Source organism: Schistocerca nitens, chromosome 11 (genome assembly GCF_023898315.1).
Source record: "Schistocerca nitens isolate TAMUIC-IGC-003100 chromosome 11, iqSchNite1.1, whole genome shotgun sequence".
Taxonomy (NCBI): domain Eukaryota; kingdom Metazoa; phylum Arthropoda; class Insecta; order Orthoptera; family Acrididae; genus Schistocerca; species Schistocerca nitens.
The window spans coordinates 180,449,100-180,473,024 of NC_064624.1; the positions used below are offsets into that span (position 1 = coordinate 180,449,100).

Below are 23,925 nucleotides of genomic sequence, written 5' to 3' on the forward strand. Positions count from 1 at the left end.
CGTAGAAATACTGGAACACGTGAGGCAATACTGACCTTACGACTTATCTTAGAAAATAGATTAAGGATTGACAAACCTACGTTTCTAGCATTTGTAGACTTAGAGAAAGCTTTTGACAATGTTGATTGGAATACTCTCTTTCAAATTCTAAAGGTGGCAGGGGTAAAATACAGGGAGCGAAAGGCTATTTACAATTTGTACAGAAACCAGATGGCAGTTATAAGAGTCGAGGGACATGAAAGGGAAGCAGTGGTTGGGAAGGGAGTAAGACAGGGTTGTAGCCTCTCCGCGATGTTATTCAATCTGTATATTGAGCAAGCAGTAAAGGAAACAAAAGAAAAATTCGGAGTAGGTATTAAAATCCATGCAGAAGAAATAAAAACTTTGAGGTTTGCCAATGACATTGTAATTCTGTCAGAGACAGCAAAGGACTTGGAAGAGCAGTTGAACGGAATGGATGGTGTCTTGAAAGGAGGATATGAAATGAACATCAACAAAAGCAAAACGAGGATAATGGAATGTAGTCGAATTAAGTCGGGTGATGTTGAGGGTATTAGATTAGGAAATGAGACACTTAAAGTAGTAAAGGAGTTTTGCTATTTGGGGAGCAAAATAACTGATGATGGTCGAAGTAGAGAGGATATAAAATGTAGACTGGCAATGGCAAGGAAAGCGTTTCTGAAGAAAAATTTGTTAACATCGAGTATAGATTTGTCAGGAAGTCATTTCTGAAAGTATTTGTATGGAGTGTAGCGATGTATGGAAGTGAAACATGGACGGTAAATAGTTTGGACAAGAAGAGAATAGAAGCTTTCGAAATGTGGTACTACAGAAGAATGCTGAAGATTAGATGGGTAGATCACATAACTAATGAGGAGGTACTGAATAGGATTGGGGAGAAGAGGAGTTTGTGGCACAACTTGACCAGAAGAAGGGATCGGTTGGTAGGACATGTTCTGAGGCATCAAGGGATCACCAATTTAGTATTGGAGGGCAGCGTGGAGGGTAAAAATCGTAGGGGGAGACCAAGAGATGAATACACTAAGCAGATTCAGAAGTATGTAGGTTGCAGTTGGTACTGGGAGATGAAGAAGCTTGCACAGGATAGAGTAGCATGGAGAGCTGCATCAAACCAGTCTCAGGACTGAAGACCACAACAACTACAACAACAACAGACACGATTTCCTTGCCATTGCCAGTCTACATTTTATATCCTCTCTACTTCGACCATCATCAGTTATTTTACTCCCTAAATAGCAAAACTCCTTTACTACTTTAAGTGTCTCATTTCCTAATCTATTTCCCTCAGCATCACCCGACTTAATTCGACTACATTCCGTTATCCTCGTTTTACTTTTTTTGATGTTCATTTTATATCCTCCTTTCAAGACACTGTCCATTGCGTTCAGTTGCTCTTCCAGGTCCTTTGCTGTCTCTGACAGAATTACAATGTCATCGACGAACCTCAAAGTTTTTATTTCTTCTCCATGGATTTTAATACCTACTCCGAATTTTTCTTTTGTTTCCTTCACTGCTTGCTCAATATACAGGTTGAATAACATCGGGAAGACGCTACAACGCTGTCTCACTCCCTTCCCAACCACTGCTTCCCTTTCATGTCCCTCGACTGTTATGACTGCCAACTGGTTTCTGTACAAATTGTAAATAGCCTTTCGCTCCCTGTATTGTACCCCTGCCACCTTCAGAATTTGAGAGTATTCCAGTCAGAATTGTCAAAAGCTTTCTCTACGTCTACAAATGCTAGAAACATAGGTTTGCCCTTCCTTAATCTAGCTTCTAAGATCAGTCGTCGGGTCAGTATTGCCTCACGTGTTCCCCTTCTGAAAACAAACACAGCATTCAATGTTTGCAAAAGTGTTTCGCTGTTTGTCTGAGACAGGGTCGTTTCAGGAAGCGGGAAATCGTGAAGGACGTATCGGAAGTGTTCGGACGCCAGACATGGAGGAAAATGTGATTGAGACTGTGGAAGGCGACCGCCGTGTCAGTACCAGGCAGTTGGCCGCCAGTGCGGGGTAAGCCAGACGGCCGTGTTGCACAATTGTTACTGCCCTTATCACTTACAGCGTGTCCAGGCATACTACCAACAGACTTTCCACATCGGGAGCAGTTTTGTCACTGGTTTCTCCACCAGGCAACCACGATTCCGGGATTTGTGTCATCCATCCTATTCACAGCTGAGGCCACCTTTACGCGATCATCAATTTAGTATTGGAGGGAAGCGCGGTGGGTAAAGATCTTAGAGGGAGACCAAGGCATCAATACATTAAATACACTCCTGGAAATGGAAAAAAGAACACATTGACACCGGTGTGTCAGACCCACCATACTTGCTCCGGACACTGCGAGAGGGCTGTACAAGCAATGATCACACGCACGGCACAGCGGACACACCAGGAACCGCGGTGTTGGCCGTCGAATGGCGCTAGCTGCGCAGCATTTGTGCACCGCCGCCGTCAGTGTCAGCCAGTTTGCCGTGGCATACGGAGCTCCATCGCAGTCTTTAACACTGGTAACATGCCGCGACAGCGTGGACGTGAACCGTATGTGCAGTTGACGGACTTTGAGCGAGGGTGTATAGAGGGCATGCGGGAGGCCGGGTGGACGTACCGCCGAATTGCTCAACACGTGGGGCGTGAGGTCTCCACAGTACATCGATGTTGTCGCCAGTGGTCGGCGGAAGGTGCACGTGCCCGTCGACCTGGGACCGGACCGCAGCGACGCACGGATGCACGCCAAGACCGTAGGATCCTACGCAGTGCCGTAGGGGACCGCACCGCCATTTCACAGCAAATTAGGGACACTGTTGCTCCTGGGGTATCGGCGAGGACCATTCGCAACCGTCTCCATGAAGCTGGGCTACGGTCCCGCACACCGTTAGGCCGTCTTCCGCTCACGCCCCAACATCGTGCAGCCCGCCTCCAGTGGTGTCGCGACAGGCGTGAATGGAGGGACGAATGGAGACGTGTCGTCTTCAGCGATGAGAGTCGCTTCTGCCTCGGTGTCAATGATGGTCGTATGCGTGTTTGGCGCCGTGCAGGTGAGCGCCACAATCAGGACTGCATACGACCGAGGCACACAGGGCCAACACCCGGCATCATGGTGTGGGGAGCGATCTCCTACACTGGCGGTACACCACTGGTGATCGTCGAGGGGACACTGAATAGTGCACGGTACATCCAAACCGTCATCGAACCCATCGTTCTACCATTCCTAGACCGTCAAGGGAACTTGCTGTTCCAACAGGACAATGCACGTCCGCATGTATCCCGTGCCACCCAACGTGCTCTAGAAGGTGTAAGTCAACTACCCTGGCCAGCATGATCTCCGGATCTGTCCCCCATTGAGCATGTTTGGGACTGGATGAAGCGTCGTCTCACGCGGTCTGCACGTCCAGCACGAACGTTGGTCCAACTGAGGCGCCAGGTGGAAATGGCATGGCAAGCCGTTCCACAGGACTACATCCAGCATCTCTACGATCGTCTCCATGGGAGAATAGCAGCCTGCATTGCTGCGAAAGGTGGATATACACTGTACTAGTGCCGACATTGTGCATGCTCTGTTGCCTGTGTCTATGTACCTGTGGTTCTGTCAGTGTGATCATGTGATGTACCTGACCCCGGGAATGTGTCAATAAAGTTTCCCCTTCCTGGGACAATGAATTCACGGTGTTCTTATTTGAATTTCCAGGAGTGTAGATTAAAAAGAGTGTAAGCTGCAGTAGTTACTGAGAGATAGAAGAAGCTTGCAGAGGTTAGAGTAGCATGGAGAGCTGCATCGAACCAGTCTCTGGACTGAAGACAAGAACAACAACAATATTCCTAGTGCTTGTCTGACTGGCCGCATACGAAATTCAATATGATGCATTTTCTTAAAATTAAGAAACAAGTCATTTGCAGAAAACCTGTTCAAATAGTTCAAATGGCTCTGAGCACTATGGGACTCAACTTCTGAGGTCATCAGTCCTCTAGAACGTAGAACTACTTAAACCTAACTAACCTAAAGAGATCACATATATCCATGCCCGAGGCAGGATTCGAACCTGCGACCGTAGCGGCCGCGCAGCTCCAGACTGTAGCGCCTAGAACCGCTCGACCACTCCGGCCGACAGAAAACCTGTCAGTCGTCCCTCAAAATACGTCGTTTACAATTCCGTCTGTTGCTTTATTTGAAGCTCCCAGCTTTTTTATAACTCTTCTCAGTGTGTTTCTCATAGCGACTTTCCCGCGAATTCTTTTTTTTATCAGTCCAGGACTCAAGGAACGCGTGTTCTCGTGTCACAAATAGCCACACCCCGTTGCCGTTCGCCGAGCCTTATCACTCTGTACGCAGACTGATACGCTGTACATAGTGCGGCGCGCTGATAACAGTTCTTTTTCCTTCCTTCCTTGTGTTCGCGTTTTGAATGGCGTCGCGTGTCGAGCCGCTGCCAGGGCGGTATTTGTCTGCTTCGGCCGTCGACAGGTGTGTGCACTTGTCTGTGTGTCGTTCTATTCTGCTCCCGGCGCTTGGAGGAATGTGTTAAGTCGAGTCGCGCCGCGCGATCGTGTCGTCAAGGTTGGCATAGTGGGGGCAGGCAGAGATAGCGTCCGCGGCGCGCTAATCCCCGTGATAAAGTCGGCTACGCTCGCGCTTTCCACAGTCTGCGATCGCGTGTCTGTCCGTCGCACGCCCGTATCAAGTGTGCGAGCAAGCAAGCGCGTGTGTGTGTGAGACTGTGTGTGCTTACATCTTCCTGCGTGCCGTCCCCAGTGGTCACTAGCCGCGTGCCCCCTGCCCCATTTGACTGTGTGCACACACTTTCACTGCCCCGTTTGACTCTCCGCGCTGTCTTCGACTGTCTGCTGTTCCGCCAAAGATCGCAGTGAGAGAGAGAGACAGAAGCAAAGTACACAGGTAAGTGGAAGCTGCAACACGAAATCGCTATCGAGCTCCAGCAGAGATAAGCCGCATAGGCGGAACGGTTTGTCTTCGACGGCGATTATCTTTGACGGGACAGTTGAAAAGAAATTGTGCCAACAACTGCCGCTCGACGTTGGCCGCTAATTTGTTTCTCAGTTTGGCTCCGCGCGTCGTTTGTTGAGCGCATCAAGCGTGGTTTACACCGGTGCAAACTGAAGCGAACACAAGCGAATGGGGCATTCGCGGACGATTCGCTTAACTAGAATTCGCTTGTAGCTGTGAGCAAGCGTTTACAGGGAACGGAAGGGAACGCGGGATATTGCCTGTGAATGCTGCGTTACTGTTTTTTGCCACACCAGATCTAAATTACCAAACGGCCAACCCAGTGCATGGCCCCTCTTCCAGATTGCCTATCTAATGCTGTCCAGGGGTTATCCATTCTTCACTGTGGCAGTGAAGAATGTAAAACAGTTAAGAAAGTCAACAGTAAATAGTGCAGCACAATAAATAACGCAGAACGCCAAAAAACAGCCAAGTGCAGATGTGAAATGAAGCGTGTCGACACCAACCACTGGTAGCAAGAGGGGGAGGAAAAGATTATGTTAAGAAACACCAGTAACCACAGAAGATGCTTTGTAAATAAAAGCGGAAGGCGTCTGGTGTAATTCTTTCTAATGAGATTGCAATCAACTCACGACAGATAACCTATAATAACAGATGCCCACACTATATTCAAGCAGTGTTTGAGAATGACAGCAATTAGCGACTTCCAACAAACTTTAAGCATAATTTCAAATCTTTTTCAAACTTTTTCTCGCTTCCATGTGTAACGTCAAATACTTAACACATTCGCCCGTTAGTAAGGTAATCAGACTGTTTTATACATGCGACTTCGATTATTTAAAGAATAGGGGCTGAGGGGCTACTATCAGAACACTATACATTGTGAAGACAGACATCGAGGGCTTGTACAGGGTGGCTTGAGGAACCAATTGAGGATAAGAACCCCTGCCCAGAAACGTCATCCACCGACATGCTTTGTCGAAAACTATTTCCAGCTGAAGGGCACTGTGTGTAAACATTTAGCTAGCTATAGGGCACCCTCAGTCCAGTAATGGCGGAAATATTACGGTATATTGATAATTTTTACTTATGAACCGTCTGACAGCAACTGAATAAAACACAATTTTAGTGCCATACGCGTTTCGTCTTTATTTTCTGCAAGGCATCATCAGTGGCAGGTTGCGTGGACAATTTCTTACATATTACGCCCCTTTTTTTGGTGTTGTTCTTCTTCTTATGAACGCCAATTTGCTGTTTTTTCCACATTCCACAGCACTATGCACTGAACGCTTGTTTTAATGCAATGTTTTTTCAGTTGTCCACGCAACCTGCCACTGATGATGCCTTGCAGAAAATAAAGGCGAAACGCGTATGGCACTAAAATTGTGTTTTATTCAGTTGCTGTCAGACGGTCCATAAGTAAAAATTATCAATATACCGTAATATTACACGCAACTGAGGAAGATAGGACTACAAAAGTTGAAGATGTCAATGGCGGAAATATTCATGGACAATTTTGAACAAAATTTCTTCGTCAAGCAACGTTTGACTGCAGATATTAAATATTGGTGCAGGTGTGTATGTGATATACTGTGTGGACAGGCACTGCAACACAGCTCAACCCATTTTTTCCACAACTTAAACAGCTGACATAAAAACAGTCATTTCACAAAGGAGATCGGCGACAAATCGATCAGTTCTTTCAGACATATTTACTGACGTCAGTACATACACACATTAATTCAGAATTTGTAGTTATCCTGTAATTACAGACTCAAAAATACCTTCTTGCTCATAACACCCAGTAACACAAAAACACGCACCTTTCCACTCAGTGGCGTCTTATATGTGTCCCCACATTCAAAGAATGTTTTAAACCGGAATTTATTGCACCACCCCCCTCCTGTGTGCTCAATCTGCTGCCCCTTGCACTGTCTGCAGGAAGTAGTGTTCAGTTCCATACTTAGGACAGACATCACAGTCTGTAGCAAAATCGCTGGAACACTAAAAAATGTTGGATTTGCTGCTATTAGAGAAACACCACAATCCAGTCTATTTGCGACCGTGCATTAAAGTCCCTTCAAATGCGAACATTGTAGGTTAGGCTTTACCGTGACTGTTATTGACATTAAATGAAAAAAGTTTACTGTTACTAGTCACTCTTTATTTATCTCCGTCTCGAAGGTTTAAACCTCCATCATCAGGTGAATGGTGTGTGTGTTGTGCTACGATTTTTTGGAGGAACTTACGGCATTGTCTAGTGCGTAACACAACACACACACACACACACACACACACACACACACACGTACACACGTGTCATAGTAACAAAAGTAAATCCACCTGATGATGGAGCTTCGAAACGCGTTGTGGAGATAAATGAACAGTGACTGGTAATAGTAAACTTGTTTCATTTAATAAAAGTCCCTGTTACTAGCCAACAATGCGTATACAAAATTACTTGTCCTGTTATTAAAATGTCCCTACCCTCAAATGTACAGGAATTACGTAATGTGTGTACGCATAAGAAAGCATAGGCACCAAAAGTTTAAGACTAAGATCACAGAAGTATGTTGAAGAAGTTACTCTCATAAAATTACATCATATGAATGTACCACTAACTTCTACTTCTGAAATTAAGAGTGTCATACATTCTCTCAAGAATGGAAGCTCTTCTGGTTTTGATGATGTTTCCAATAGAGATTTGTTCCCATATAGAAAGTCTCGTATTGTCCAAAATATGAAATGGACCACTAACTCAACGCATTTTTCCAGAGAGACTAAAATATGCTGTTGTTAAACACCTCTTCAAGAAAGTTGATAACTACCGACCTATTTCACAGCTGACATCATTTTCTAAAATTTTTGAGAAGGTGGTGTATTCTAGAACAGTATCTCACCTTGGCAACAATTGTATCCTCAGCAAATTACAGTTTGGGTTTCAGAAGGGTTGCTCTACTGAGAGTGCCATTTACATTTTACACCAGATACTACAAGCCTTAAATAACAAAATAGCACCGATAGGTATTTTCTGTGGCCCATCCAAGGCATTTGGTTGTGTGAACCGTAGTACACGCCTTGATTAATTGAAGTTTTATGGGATTGATGGTATAGCCAACCAATGAACCATGTCATATCTAACCAAAAGAATACAGAAAGTAGTACTTCGTAGTAATTCAACCAACAGAATCCACGGACACAATTCTGACTGGGGAGAAATCGCGTATGGACTTCCCCAAGGCTCAATCTTAGATCCACTACTGTTAGGATATATGTGAATGATCTACCGTCTAATGTACAAGAAGCAGAATTAGTACTTTCGAAAAACTGGTAGAAGCCGACCTCGGAAAAGATCAGTTTGGATTCCGTAGACTTAGAGAAAGCTTTTGACAATGTTGACTGGAATACTCTCTTTCAAATTCTGGAGGTGGGAGTGGTCAAATACAGGGAGCGAAAGGCTATTTACAATTTGTACAGAAACCAGGTGGCAGTTATAAGATTCGAGGGACATGAAAGTGAAACAGTGGTTGGGAAGGGGGTGAGACAGGGTTGTAGCCTATCCCCGATGTTATTCCATCTGTATGTTGAGCAAGCAGTAAAGGAAACAAAAGAAAAATTCGGAGTAGGAATTAAAATCCATGGAGAAGAAATAAAAAGTTTGAGGTTCGCCGATAACATTGTAATCTGTCAGACAGAGCAAAGGCCCTGGAAGAGCAGTTGAACGGAATGGTCAGTGTCTAGAAAGGAGGATATAAGATAAACATCAACAAAAGCAAAAAGAGAATAATGGAATGTAATCGAGTTAACTCGGGTGATGCTGAGGAAATTAGATTAGGAAATGAGACGCTTAAAGTAGTAAATGAGTTTTTCTATTTGGGGAGCAAAATAACTGATGATGGTCGAAGTAGAGGGGATCTACAATGTAGAATGGAAACGGCAAGGAAAGCGTTTAGAGAAATTAGTTAACATCGAGTATAGATTTAAGTGTCAGGAAGTCGTTTCTGAAAGTATTTGTATGGAGTGTAGCCATGTTTGGAAGTGAAACGTGGACGATAAATAGTTTGGACAAGAGGAGAATAGAAGCTTTCGAAGTGTAGTGCTACAGAAGAATGCTGAAGATTAGACGGGTAGATTACATAACTAATGAGGAGGTATTGAATAGAATTGGGGAGAAGAGGAGTTTGTGGCACAACTTGACTAGAGGAAGGGACCGGTTAGTAGGACATGTTCTGAGGCATCAAGGGATCACCAATTTAGTACTGGAGGGCAGCGTGGAAGGTAAAAATCGTAGAGGCAGACCAAGAGATTAATACACTAAGCAGATTCAGAAGGATGTAGGTTGCAGTAGATACTGGGAGATGATGAATCTTGCACAGGATAGAGTAGCATGGAGAGCTGCGTCAAACCAGTCTCTGGACTGAAGACCACAACAACAACAACAACAACAACATATTTAATATTATTATTATATATTCTGTACATCAACATGCTAGCTGCCTGCTTATCTCCCTTAGAGCAAGAACTGAAAGAAAAACGATGCACGTTCACGCTTGGCATAACCACTTTGTCAGCAATGGTAACAGTGTATGTAAATGGACCAATAGAAAGTGTCCAATGGGTCGGTCGTTCGGTTTCGTCACAAACAGATTTGTCTGGAATACTGTGTCTACTTACCTATTTTCTCAATTGTGCAAACGCCAGCGACATAGCAGCTGTCGTGTCAAAATTGTGTGGTGAAGTTAAGCGTTGCAGTTTCTGTTGGCAGCGCCGAGCGCCGGTTACGTCGGCATAACCCATCCCACGTCTCCGCTCACCGCAAAAACCCAACTCGTCACTTAGATTATGGTTATCTTTTTCAGTAACCGTTTCTGAAGAATGCCGACGTGAGGAAATAGCATACTAGTTGCGTTAAAAAGTGCTTATGCAACTGGGGTGCTGTTTCTCCATATCGGAAATCTTGTTACTCCATTCACATCCCCCCCCCCCCGTGCAACTGGACTTGCGCCGGCCGGGGTGGCCGAGCGGTTCTAGGCGCTACAGTCTGGAACCGCGTGACCGCTACGGTCGCAGGTTCGAATCCTGCCTCGGGCATGGATGTGTGTGCTGTCTTTAGGTTAGTTAGATTTAAGTAGTTGTAAGTTCTAGGGGACTGATGACCTTAGATGTGCTCAGAGCCATTTGAACCACCTGAACTTGCTTCGCACACTCACAGAGAAAGACTGGGCATGGTGAAAGTTGAAAAAGTAATAAGACTCCTTCACATAGTGAAAGTAAAATTGTGTTATTCTACTATTTCAAGAGTACAATTTCATATATAAACAGAAAATTGCGAGATAAATATAATATAAAATAAAAATATCGGCACTCGATATAGCCGTTTTGGTATCGATATATTGTGTGATACGTTGAAGACATTTTATGTCGATATTCTTCTGGAATGTGTCGATATTTTATAAAAAGCTCTAGTAGCGGTCTGCGACTCGTGAGATGTATATATATACACTAAGATGAAGTCTTAAGAGTCCGAAAGAACTGATACCATCGGTGACCATGCAGCTCGTTAGAATGAAATTACAATGAAATGAATACTCTTAGCTGCCTACAGGCGTTGACATACGTCAACGGGGACAGATGAAAATGTGTGCCCCGACCGGGACTCGAACCCGGGATCTCCTGCTTACGTGGCAGACGCTCTATCCATCTGAGCCACCGAGGACACAGAGGATAGTGCGACTGCAGGGACTTATGTCTGGCACGCCTCCCGTCAGACCCACATTCCCGACTTATTGTCCCACGCTATATTCACAGTGCCCCCGCCCATTATACTCATTACTCGCGGCGCATTGCCGATTCCCGTAAGAGTTCGGTCACTGTTGGTGCATTCGCTCAGAAGAAGAAGATGGTCAAGTGTCCGTTGAGCCTTAACTATATATATATATATATATATATATATATATATATATATATACTAAGATGGTATCTGTTCTTTCGGACATGTGCGAAAGAACAGATACCATCAATAACAAAGCAGCTCGTTAGAATGAAATTACGAATGTAGTGCAGGACAATACGTTGAGAATGTGGGTTTCGCGGGAGGCGTGCCAGAGATAAATCCTTGCAGTCGCGCTATCCTCTGTGTGCTCGGTGGCTCATATGACGAGCTACATTAGCGTAATGGTTAAGGTGTTTGGCTGCTAAGCGAAAGGTTCCGAGATCAAACCTTGTTTGGTGCTTAGTATTTTGCCGCCGCCACGGTAGATCTGCGTGTTCGGTCAGAGGGTTTAGCCACCCTCTGTAATAAAAAAAACTGAGTGAACGGATCAACGAAGAACCTGAACGCATGTCATCGGATGTCCGCCACGAACAAATTCAAGGAATAAAATAGAACAATGGATAGAGCGTCTATGTAAGCAGGAGATCCCGGGTTCGAGTCCCGGTCGGGGCACACATTTTGAAACGTCCCCTTAGAAAAATTATTGAATTACTGTGCTGATAAATCTCTTAGGTTATTTGATTTTCAAACAGCTGAGCAGAACTGAACGTACTCAGACATTTCCCTCTTTACCCATTCTAATCAACACTAAACTGACAAACAATATTTTTTTTAGCGCAACGCAATCTGACTTTCAAAAATCCCGACAAAAGAATGGCCCTGACTAATAATAACCTATACCTTTCACAAATCACTTAACTCACAAAAATCTTCGTTACACGAACTAGTGCAATACAGCGAGCGCCACTACTGCCAGCTAAATAAAAGGTTCTAACTATTGAAGGCACTAACTACCGATAGGCATAGTTAGCAAATGAAAGATTTTGATAGAGAACAAACAATGTATTTACCTTAATAGTGTTCAAAAGTCATAATATATATAGCAGTTTATGACATCCGGTCTTACAAATGTACTGTCTCTGATGGACACACGTCCAGATCGTCCGCTCTCAAAACTCCGCCGTCTCTCTCCCCACATCCACCACTGCTGGCGGCTCACCTCCAACTGCGCAACGCTACGCGCTGTTCTTATCCAACTGCCCAACAGTACAATAGCGAATATTACAACAATGCAAACCAGCCACAGACTGCACACAGCACAGCTAGTGATTTTCATACAGAGCGCTACTTGGCGTTACCAATATAAAAACCTAAACAGCCTACTTACAATTTTCATCTGTCCCCGTTGATGTCAACGCCTGTAAGCAGCTAAGGGTGTTAATTTGATTGTAATTTCGTGAGATGTAGTTGCCAGTTTCGCGTTACTTGGAGTGCCTGGATACTTTTGCTCACATAATCTATAATATATTCACTAAAGTTATTACTTGGAGACTCTGGGGAACACAGAAATGGGTCAGGGAAGAGAGTGTAGTGGGACACGCTGTTATGACCGTACTGGAAATGAAGTGGGCAGGGGGATTGTAGCTGGGAGAATAGGTGGGGCGAGGAAGTCCTGTTGTACTGGACTGCCGCCAAACAGGTGAGACGGGAAAAGACCGTGAGGATGGCCTGAAGGGGAGGAGATGTCACAGCACATGCTTGTGCGACTGGGAAGCGTGAAGCTGGATGCCGGAATGCCAAGGGGAGACTGGAGTGTGGGGTGGAGGGGGCTTTTATCTAGCTGTAGTGACGATGTGTAGAGTTTGTAACGGTACTTCAATTACGTAACCATTACGGCACCTCACCTCAACCTCTCGATACCAGCAATATTCTACTGTGCTTCTGTAAAGCAGTTAACATGTTTCTGAGGCAAAATTCAGATTTGATTCCATTAATGTAGAGGTACTTTGATACATCGATATGTTTATGTTGCAATGATATTATTCTTATGTGTATTCTTTCTTTTGTCACTATGATCTTTGACGTACTCTGATTTTGGGCGCGTAAGCGGTTTTTAGGGAGGCAAGTCTTGGTCGTCTTGTTGCAAAACCGCAAATTGTAGTCAGTTTATAAAATGTGAACTTTAACAGTGAGGAAGATATTTTCAAGTATGTTTTGTATTGTGAAGTGATGTTTTGTGTGTTACGTGATATTGCAGCAGAAGTAATAAAAATAGGAGTGTAACTTAAATTCGGAGTGCTGATTACTTTTTTACATCACCATTGTCCTGCAAAAGTGTAATCTTCAAGAATGGTTTGTGAAGCGCATCTACAAAACTTTTGAATATCGCAGAATAAAACCTAGGTCTCTTTGCATCCGAGCTTGGAATCATCACTACCTAGGTTTTCGACGATAGAGCCACGAATTCACGACGAGACCACCGTGGGAAACACAAAAACACGAGCGCCTAGTTTATCCATTATTTCATGAAATGACTTTCTTAACTGTGCTCAAATGACACCTGCCATATAATATAACTTTGTTGTTGCCCGAAAATGCAGTATTTAGCAGCGTGAGCAGCACTACAATCATAATTAATTTTTGACCTTTGTTGTGGTAGGTTTGTTACAAGTTCTGCACAAAATTAGTACGAACAGTATGGCGTACTTACCGAGACAACTGCTAAAATGTTTCTTGATACCGTTCTGACTGCGGTAGCAGGCTGCTTCTACCACCACCAGAATACGACTGAAGCTGTGCAGGCGAGCGAATCAACAGCCCCGGCCGTAGGGAGTTCCCCGCGTCACAGATTATCTGCCGTGATACAACTGCCCGCTTTTCGTAAATCAAATATCGATTCGAAGCACTTGAACTGTATGCTCCATAGTGCGGTTGCAATATTGCTTTACTTCTTATTGGGTGCCAATAAGTAGCTTTCAGTTCACTTTTTCGTCCATGTTTGTGAACAGACTTTTCTTAATAGTGTCTGAATCACAATGCCCAAACGCCGGGTGGCGTGCGAAAGGAAGACGATTTCCGGAAAGCTTTTGACACCGTTCCTCAAAAGCGACTTCTAACCAAGCTGCGGGCCTATGGGGTATCGTCTCAGTTGTGCGACTGGATTCGTGATTTCCTGTCAGGAAGGTCGCAGTTCGTAGTAATAGACGGCAAATCGTCGAGTAAAACTGAAGTGATATCAGGTGTTCCCCAGGGAAGCGTCCTGGGACCTCTGCTGTTCCTGATCTATATAAATGACCTGGGTGACAATCTGAGCAGTTCTCTTAGGTTGTTCGCAGATGATGTTGTAATTTACCGTCTAGTAAGGTCATCCGAAGACCAGTATCAGTTGCAAAGCGATTTAGAAAAGATTGCTGTATGGTGTGGCAGGTGGCAGTTGACGTTAAATAACGAAAAGTGTGAGGTGATCCACACGAGTTCCAAAAGAAATCCGTCGGAATTCGATTACTCGATAAATAGTACAATTCTCGAGGCTGTCAATTCGACTAAGTGCCTGGGTGTTAAAATTACGAACAACTTCAGTTGGAAAGACCACATAGATAATATTGTGGGGAAGGCGAGCCAAAAGTTGCGTTTCATTGGCAGGACACTTGGAAGATGCAACAAGTCTACTAAAGAGACAGCTTACACTACACTCGTCCGTCCTCTGTTAGAATATTGCTGCGCGGTGTGGGATCCTTAGCAGGTGGGATTGACGGAGGACATCGAAAGGGTGCAAAAAAGGGCAGCTCGTTTTGTATTATCACGTAATAGGGGACTTCGTGTTTAGAAATATACTTTTTATTCACCTTCCTCTGAAATAACATTCTCTCTAAAAAAAAAGTTAGGGCTAAGAAAATTGTGTTCACTGTGAACAGGCAGGTAGCGAAACAGATTATTTTCTGAAGTAACACACTGCCATCTGACGGTCTTATTGTTTGTTTAAGTACAGCCCAGGTTTCAGCCTTGTATGCCATTTTCAAGTATTTGATGTATGGCTTTTACATATGTTTCAAGACAGGTAACATGTTGTATTTGTTATTTTCTGTATTCAGTAATGACTTCCTCTTAATATATCAGTCTTATAAGAAGCACTGAACATGGATTTCTTACGTCGGGCTCAAAAGTAAGTACACCGGATCATCACCATCTCATTCCAGCTACCCCAGCCCCTTCCTCACAACCTCGGGATGTACGGCCTGCCATTTGTTGTCAGTTTCATTTGTTGTTGTTGTGGTCTTCAGTCCTGAGACTGGTTTGATGCAGCTCTCCATGCTATTCTATCCTGTGCAAGCTTCTTCATCTCCCAGTACCTACTGCAACCTACATCCTTCTGAATCTGCTTAGTGTATTCATCTCTCGGTCTCCCTCTACGATTTCTACCCTCCACACTGCCCTCCAATACTAAATTGGTGATCCCTCGATGCCTCAGAACATGTCCTACCAACAGATCCCTTCTTCTAGTCAAGTTCTGCCACAAACTTCTCTTCTCCCCAATCCTATTCAATACCTCCTCATTAGTTATGTGATCTACCCATCTAATCTTCAGCATTCTTCTGGAGCACCACATTTCGAAAGCTTCTATTCTCTTCTTGTCCAAACTATTTACCGTCCATGTTTCACTTCCATACATGGCTACACTCCATACAAATACTTTTAGAAATGACTTCCTGACACTTAAATCTATACTCGATGTTAACAAATTTCTCTTCTTCAGAAACGATTTCCTTGCCATTGCCAGTCTACATTTTATATCCTCTCTACTTCGACCATCATCAGTTATTTTACTCCCTAAACAGCAAAACTCCTTTACTACTTTAAGTGTCTCATTTCCTAATCTAATACCCTCAACATCACCCGACTTAATTCGACTACATTCCATTATCCTCGTTTTGCTTTTGTTGATGTTCATCTTATATCCTCCCTTCAAGACACCATCCATTCCGTTCAACTGCTCTTCCAAGTCCTTTGCTGTCTCTGACAGAATTACAATGTCATCGGCGAACCTCAAAGTTTTTACTTCTTCTCCATGAATTTTAATACCTTCTCCGAATTTTTCTTTTGTTTCCTTCACTGCTTGCTCAATATACAGATTGAATAACATCGGGGATAGGCTACAACCCTGCCTCACTCCCTTCCATAACCACTGCCTCCCTTTCATACCCCTCGACTCTTATAACTGCCATCTGGTTTCTGTACAAATTGTAAATAGCCTTTCGCTCCCTGTATTTTACCCCTGCCCCCTTCAGAATTTGAAAGAGAGTATTCCAGTTAACGTTGTCAAAAGCTTTCTCTAAGTCTACAAATGCTAGAAACGTAGGTTTGCCTTTTCTTAATCTTTCTTCTAAGATAAGTCGTAAGGTCAGTATTGCCTCACGTGTTCCAGTATTTCTACGGAATCCAAACTGATCTTCCCCGAGGTTTCATTTATGCATGACTAAAATAATGTGAAGTTACTACCGCAATAAGTATAATATATGTACATAGTAATAGAAGCAATAAACTACAATGATTATCAAGTCAATCTGTATGTAAATAAGCATGTCCAGTTCTGTGTTGAATATTTGATCATGTAAAACTTCCTCTAAGTAAATTCTCATTCTATTTCGTCAGTTATCTAAGTGAAAATAATAATACGTGTAATACTCCATGACACCACTGTAACATAGGATAATATGCATCATTTGAGTCACGTAGTACTGTAACAAACAAGTTAATTAGTTTCAGAATATGATTGCAAACTGTGAAGATAACGATTCTCAGATATCTACACTGCGTGAATTTCGATTGTATAAACTCAAAAGAAACCCCTTTTACTTCCCAAACTTAACGAAAGTCAGCACGTCAGAGTTTGTCAACAAACATCAAAAGAACATATAACACGAAATCTCCCGCAAATAAATTCGTGAATAATTAAGGAAATCGCTATAACTTTGTTCAGTTATAATTGAAAGAGCTTAATAAACTCGCATTTGGCAATGAGAATGCCGTAGATGACGTCTTATTGAATGTAAACGCAGTTTATACGTAGTAGCAGCGGCTGTCAAAATCAAACTTCTCGCCGGTAGGGTTCCTTGCACCAGTAGCCAGCGAACGGTTTTGCTATGACTGTACGGCGCCTGGAATTTAATGGCCGATATTGCAACTCCTGGCACATACCATAACAAAACACGTAAAAGCGCATGAGAAAACATTGTCCACATAAATGAAAAGTAGCAAATAGCAATAACTACTGTTTATGGTGAAATTAACAGTACCAACGCAGGTTGCTAAAGCTTGCTACAAAAATGACTTTTATTTAAGGAAAGCGGGTACTGAGAAAAGTTTGCTACAAAGCAAAAAGAAATTTACATTTTGTATTTGTGGGGATCCACAGCCTCCAGATGTTTAGTAAACGTAAACATGGTCCGTAGTAGGCTGTAATGTAATTTTAAACAATTGTGCGATTAGCTAATTTCGACTACTTTTCATTGTCAAGCACCTGTAAAACCAACATGGAAGAGCACTACATTGGCTGCATACATCGCGATGTATATATAACACTTTACACCTCACATTAAGATAAAACCATTGTGCACAAATTTCTTACAACCACATGGTAACTGACAGCATGTGGTTGTACGAAATTTGTGCGGTAATGTGATTCTTGAGTTTCTCCCGGCGTATTTGATAATCAAAATATCCACGGGTGTACTGCCGGTCTACAGTGTCCAACGGGCACAATATTTCGGCGATCATACATGTCGCCATCATCAGGTGAACTGACGGACTGAGCTCCTGTGAACGTGCCGGCACGGAGATCCGTACACTATGGCTGCTCAGAGGGAACTGGGTTCGGTCGCGGCGGCGGCCGATTTAAATACCCTCCGCCCGCGGCGCGCTCACTCCGCCGTCCGCGCCCCGCGCCACGGTCGCACGGTGGAACAGATTGCGACGGCGTCTGAGATGACGTCGGTGTGATGGCTCCGTCCGCCGTGGTCGTCACAACTATACATTTGCTCGATTTACTCTTGATTAACCCAATCGCTGGTTCCCAAGCCTTGCTAAGATTATAGCCACAGTCACGATTTATGAGGTCGTCATTGGTGCGAATTTCGATGGCCTCTCTAACAACGCTGTCCCAGTATCTCGACGTCTGTACCAGAATCCTCGTGCGTTCATACTCCATAGCGTGATTTTCCGACAAACAATGTTCAGCGACCGCCGACTTGCTCGGATACGTCAGTCGAGTGTGCCTCTGGTGTTCACGGCATCGATCCTCGACGGTACGCATCGTCTGACCAATATACGACTTGCCACATTGACACGGAATCTGGTACACGCCGGCCTTCCTCAAACCGAGGTCATCTTTGGCGCTCCCCACCAGTGCACGAGTTTTATTCGGAGGACAAAACACCGTTCCGACCCGGTGTTTCTTCAAAATGCGGGCGATCTTTCCCGAGAGTGCGCCTGTATATGGGATAAACGCAGTGCCTACCTCCTCCCTCGTGATTTCATCCATATCCACAGGTTGTGCTGTAGTGGTTGGGCGGAGAGCACGTTGAATCTGCCACTCTGAGTACCCATTTTTTCGAAATACAGTTCTCAGATGTTCCAATTCCTGGGGTAGACTCTCTGCGTCAGAGATAGTGCGCGCCCTATGTACTAGAGTTTTAAGCACCCCATTCCTCTGTGAAGGGTGGTGGCAGCTGTCTGCGTGCAAATACAGATCAGTGTGCGTTGTCTTCCGATACACCCCATGACCTGGGTTGCCATCAGCCCTTCTCTTGACCAAGACGTCAAGGAAAGGTAATTTACCCTCCGTTTCAGTGTCCATAGTGAATTTCATGTTGGGGTGTATGGAGTTTAGATGTGTAAGGAAGTCAAGGAGTTTATCCATACCATGTGGCCAGATGACGAACGTGTCGTCCACGTACGCGAAAATATTCTGTTGAGCCCAACCTACATAGGAGGAACGATCATCAAAATAAAATAAGAGAAATCAGAGCTCTAACAGAAAGGTTTAGGTGTTGGTTTTTCCCGCCCGCTGTTCGGGAGTGAATGGTAGAGAGATAGTATGATTGTGGTTCGATGAACCCTCTGCCAAGCACTTAAATGTGAATTGCAGAGTAATCATGTAGATGTAACGGAAAAAGCAAGTAGGTTTCCATTCGGATGACGACAGGGCTTCCTCCTCCAAGTACAAATTCGCTACCACCGGTGAGAGTGGGCTACCCATGGCGACTCCCTCCGTCTGTTCGTAGTATTCTCCATTAAAAAGAAAATACGTGGAAGTCAAGACATGCCTAAAAAGTTCAGTGGTCTTCTCGTCAAACTTCTGACTAATCAATTCTAGTGACTCTCGCAGGGTACCCTCGTCAACAAGGAAACGACGTCAAAACTCACCATGATATCTGACTCACCCAACGTGAAGCTATCAAGGCGTTTAACAAAATCCACGGAATTACGGATGTGATGAGGGCATTTACCCACGTAAGGACTTAATATTCCCGTCAGGTATTTGGCCAACAAATATGTAGATGCCCTCATGTTGCTGACGATGGGGCGTAATGGTACCCCCCTCTTTGTGAACCTTCGGGAGTCCATATAGTCTAGGCGGTACCGGACCTTGGGGTAACAATTTCTTAGCGTCACCCTCCGGTAAATCTGCGTCCTTCGGAAGCGACCTCGTCTTGTTCTCCACCTTCTTTGTAGGGTCAACGCTGATCTTCCGGTAGGAATCATTTAGCAGGCTCTGCATCTTATCAGTGTAGTCCTTATGGCAGATAACAACTGTAGCATTGCCTTTGTCAGCCGGTAAGGCAACAATTTCAGAGCGCTCCCTCAGATCACGAATGACCGCCCTCTCTTTACTGGTGATATTTGACTTCATCGGCTTGGATTTCGTCAACGCACGACAAGTTTCACGAAGTATTTCCTCAGCAGATTCAGGCGGAAGTCGAGCTGCAACCTGTTCAACAGCACTAACAATTTCTGCGTCCGGAGTGAACTTGGGGGTGGGAGGGAAGTACATAGGGCGCGCACTATTTCTGATGCAGAGAATTGGAACATCTGAGAACTGTATTTCGATAAAATGGGTTCTCATAGTGGCAGATTCAACGTGCTCTCCGCCCAACCACTACAGCACAACCTGTGGATATGGATGAAATCACGAGGGAGGAGGTAGGCACTGCGTTTATCCCATATACAGGCGCACTCTCGGGAAAGATCGCCCGCATTTTGAAGAAACACCGGGTCGGAACGGTGTTTTGTCCTCCGAATAAAACTCGTGCACTGGTGGGGAGCGCCAAAGATGACCTCGGTTTGAGGAAGGCCGGCGTGTACCAGATTCCGTGTCAATGTGGCAAGTCGTATATTGGTCAGACGATGCGTACCGTCGAGGATCGATGCCGTGAACACCAGAGGCACACTCGACTGACGTATCCGAGCAAGTCGGCGTTCACTGAACATTGTCGGAAAATCACGCTACGGAGTATGAACGCACGAGGATTCTGGTACAGACGTCGAGATACTGGGACAGCGTTGTTAGAGAGGCCATCGAAATTCGCACCGATGACGACCTCATAAACCGTGACTGTGGCTATAATCTTAGCAAGGCTTGGGAACCAGCGATTGGGTTAATCCAAAGTAAATCGAGCAAACGTATAGTTGTGACGACCACGGCGGACAGAGCCGTCACACCGACGTCATCTCAGACGCCGTCGCAATCTGTTCCACCGCGGGGCGCGGACGGCGGGGAGGGATCACGCCGCGGGCGGAGGGTATTTAAACTGGCCGCCGCCGCGACCGAACCCAGTTCCCTCTGAGCAGCCTTAGCGTACGGATCTCCGTGCCGGCACGTTCACAGCAGCTCAGTCCGTCAGTTCACCTGATGGTGGCGACATGTATGATCGCCGAAATATTGTGCCCGTTGGACACTGTAGACCGGCAGTACACCCGTGGATATTTTGATTATCAAATACGCCTGGAGAAACTCAAGAATCAAAATGTTAATAGGTGTTCTGATAAAATAAGAAATTATATGTAAATTGAAGGTGGAGGTGGGAGAAAGGAAAGATAAGGGAAGCGATGAGTGACGTCAACTGCATCGGGACTTCGTGCGGTGTCAGCGACGACGTGTGAAAATGTGTACTGGACTGGGATTCGAACCTGGGACCTCCTGATTACTTTTTTTCTATCGTGTTTGGTCGTTGCGGACGTCACATGACATCCGTTAAAGCTCGTTTGTTGATCCTTCCACTCGGTGTTTTTTATTGCAGAGGCCAACCGGCTCTCTGACCGAACACGCTGAGCTACCGTGCCCGCGGCTTACTAGGCGTGTGCGTTAACCTACTGCGCCACCTGGCACACAGCGTTATTGCAGCTGCCCGGAGTATCTCTGCAGCCCCCGGTCCATGTCCGAAAGAACAGACATCACCACGCATTCGTACAAAATAAGAGTAAAAGGCACTGTTCTGACACACCGAGCGAGGTGGCGCAGTGGTCAGCACACTGGACTCGCATTCGGGAGGACGACGGTTCAATCCCGCGTCCGGCCATCCTGATTTAGGTTTTCCGTGATTTCCCTAAATCAGTCCAGACAAATGCCGGGATGGTTTCTCTGAAAGGGCACGGCCGGTTTCCTTCCCCGTCCTTCCCTAATCCTATGAGACTGATGACCTCGCTGTCTGGTCTCTTCCCCCGAACCAACCAACCAGCCACTGTCCTGACTGACTGGTTAACTGAACGACTCACTCACTCATCGTCGGCCAGCCCCGACCGCTAAGGATAGAAACTTGGACAGGGTGTGAATCATCGTTTCTACATCTACGTGATTAATCTGCTATTCACAATAAAGTGCCTGGAAAAGAGTTCAATGAACCACCTTCAAGTTGTCTCTCTACCGTTCCACTCTCGAACGGTACGCGGAGAAAAACGAGCACTTAAATTTTTCTGTACGAGCCCTGATTTCTCTTATTTTATCGTGATGGTCATTTCTCCCTATGTAGGTGGATGTCAACAGAATGGTTTCGCGATCGGAGGAGAAAACTGGTGATTGAAATTTCATGAGAAGATCCCGTCGCAACGAAAAACGCCTTTGTTTCAATGATTGCCGCTCCAATTCACGTATCATGTCTGTGGCACTATCTCCCCTGTTTCGCGATAATACAAAACGAGCTGTCCTCCTTTGTACTTTTCAGATGTCATCCGTCAGTCCCACCTGATGCGAATCCCTCACCGCACAGCAATACTCCAGAATAGGGCGGACAAGCGTGGTGTAAGCAGTCTCTTTAGTAGATCTGTTGCACCTTCTAAGTGTTCTGCCAATGAATCGCACTCTTTGGTTTGCTCTATCCACAGTGTTATGTATCTGATAGTTCCAATTTAGGTTATTTGTAAATGTAATCCCTAAGTGTTTATATGAATTTAGTCTTCAAATTTGTGTGACTTATCGCGTAATCGAAATTTAGCTGATTTCTGTTAGTACCCGTGTGAATAACTTCACACTTTTCCTTATTCAGGGTCAATTGCCAGTTTTCGCACCATACAGATATCTTACCTGAATCATTTTGCAAGTCATTTTGATCATCTGATGACTTTACAAGACGGTAACTGACAGCATCACCTGCAAACAATCTAAGACGGCTACTCAGATTGTCTCCTATGTCGTTAATATAGATCAGGAACAAAAGGGGGCCTATAACACTTCTTGGGGAACGCCGGATATTACTTCTGTTTTACTCGATGACTTTTCCGTCCATTACTACGAACTGTGACCTTTCTGAGAGGGAATCACGAATCCAGTCGCACAACTGAGGCGATACTCCGTGGGCACGCAGTTTGGTTAGAAGACGCTTGTGAGGAACGGCGTCGAAAGCCTTCTGGAAATCTAGAAATATGGAATCAATTTGACATCCCCTGTCGATAGCACTTATTACTTCAAGAGTATAAAGAGCTAGTTATGTTTCACAAGAACGATATTTTCTGAAACCGTGCTGACTATGTGTCAATAAATCCTTTTCTTCGAGGTACTTCATAATGTTCGAATACAGAATATGTTCCAAAACCCTACTGCAAATCGACGTTAGTGATATAGGCCTGTAATTCAACGGATTACTACTCCTTCCCTTTTTGGGTATTGGTGTGACTTGAGAAATTCTCCAGTCTTTAGGTACGGATCTTTCTGTGGGCGAGCGGTTGTATATAATTGCTAAATATGAAGCTATTTTATCAGCATACTCTGAGAGAAACCTGACTGGTATACAATTTGGACCGGAGGCCTTGCCTTTATTAAGTTATTTAAGCTGGTTTGTTATACCGAAGATATTTACTTCCATGTTTCTCATCTTGGCAGTTGTTCTTGATTGGAATAAGAAGGGATTGTCCCAGATTCCACTCCTACGGAGGCGAAATATCGGAGGAAAGGCTTTTTGAGAGTATGTCGTTATTAAGAGAATTTTGAAGCTAAAACCACGACAATTGGTATTTAGTTTCTCTGTCAGAAATGAAAAATACGAGTTTTAGCATTTTCGGAAATTGAAGGGGGTAAAATAGTTGACGAACATTTTTTTAAAATCAATCATTATTAAATACTAAAGCATTTTTAAGGCTACATCTATGATAGTTGGTATTTGACTTCTCGCTTAGATATAAACAATAAATGTTTCAGTGTGTTTCTGCAAATTCAAGCCCCTAAGGGAGTAAATAGGGGATGAAAATTTTTAAGAAAATATTTCGTGGTGCAAGTGGGCTGTTGGTAACTCCACGTAGCGCTCTGTATGAAAATCACTGGCTGTGCCGTGTGCAGTCTCTGGCTGGTTGGCTTTGTTGGAATATTCGCTACTGTAGTGTTGGGCAGTTGGATGTGAACAGCGCGTAGCGTTGCGCAGTTGGAGGTGAGCCGCCAGCAGTGGTGGATGTGGGGAGAGAGATGGCGGAGATTTGAGAGCGGACGATCTGGACGTGTGTCCATCAGAAAAAGGAAGTTTGTAAAGATGGATGTCATGAATTGATTACTTTTGAACATTATTAAGGTAAATACATTGTTTGTTCTCCATCATAATCTTTCATTTGCTATGTATATGTGTATCAGTACTTAGTGCCTTCAGTAGTTTGAATCTTTTATTTAGCTCGCAGTATTGGCTCTCGCTGTA

The 23,925-nt window shown here is 44.5% G+C and overlaps 1 protein-coding gene and 1 non-coding gene across 2 annotated transcripts in view; one reads left to right on the plus strand and one right to left on the minus strand.

Annotated features, from left to right (window-relative positions):
- The first annotated feature begins 4,776 nt into the window (after nt 1-4,776).
- Nucleotides 4,777-23,925, plus strand: part of LOC126212758 (serine/arginine repetitive matrix protein 2-like) — a 629,880-nt gene continuing 610,731 nt past the window's right edge. Inside the window, exon 1 of the mRNA XM_049940165.1 lies at nt 4,777-4,914. The gene's annotated coding sequence lies outside the window, so the exon portion shown is untranslated. The remainder of the gene's footprint in view (nt 4,915-23,925) is intronic.
- Trnat-cgu (transfer RNA threonine (anticodon CGU)) lies at nt 10,626-10,699 on the minus strand. Its single transcript has one exon. It is a non-coding gene; the product is annotated as a tRNA-Thr (tRNA).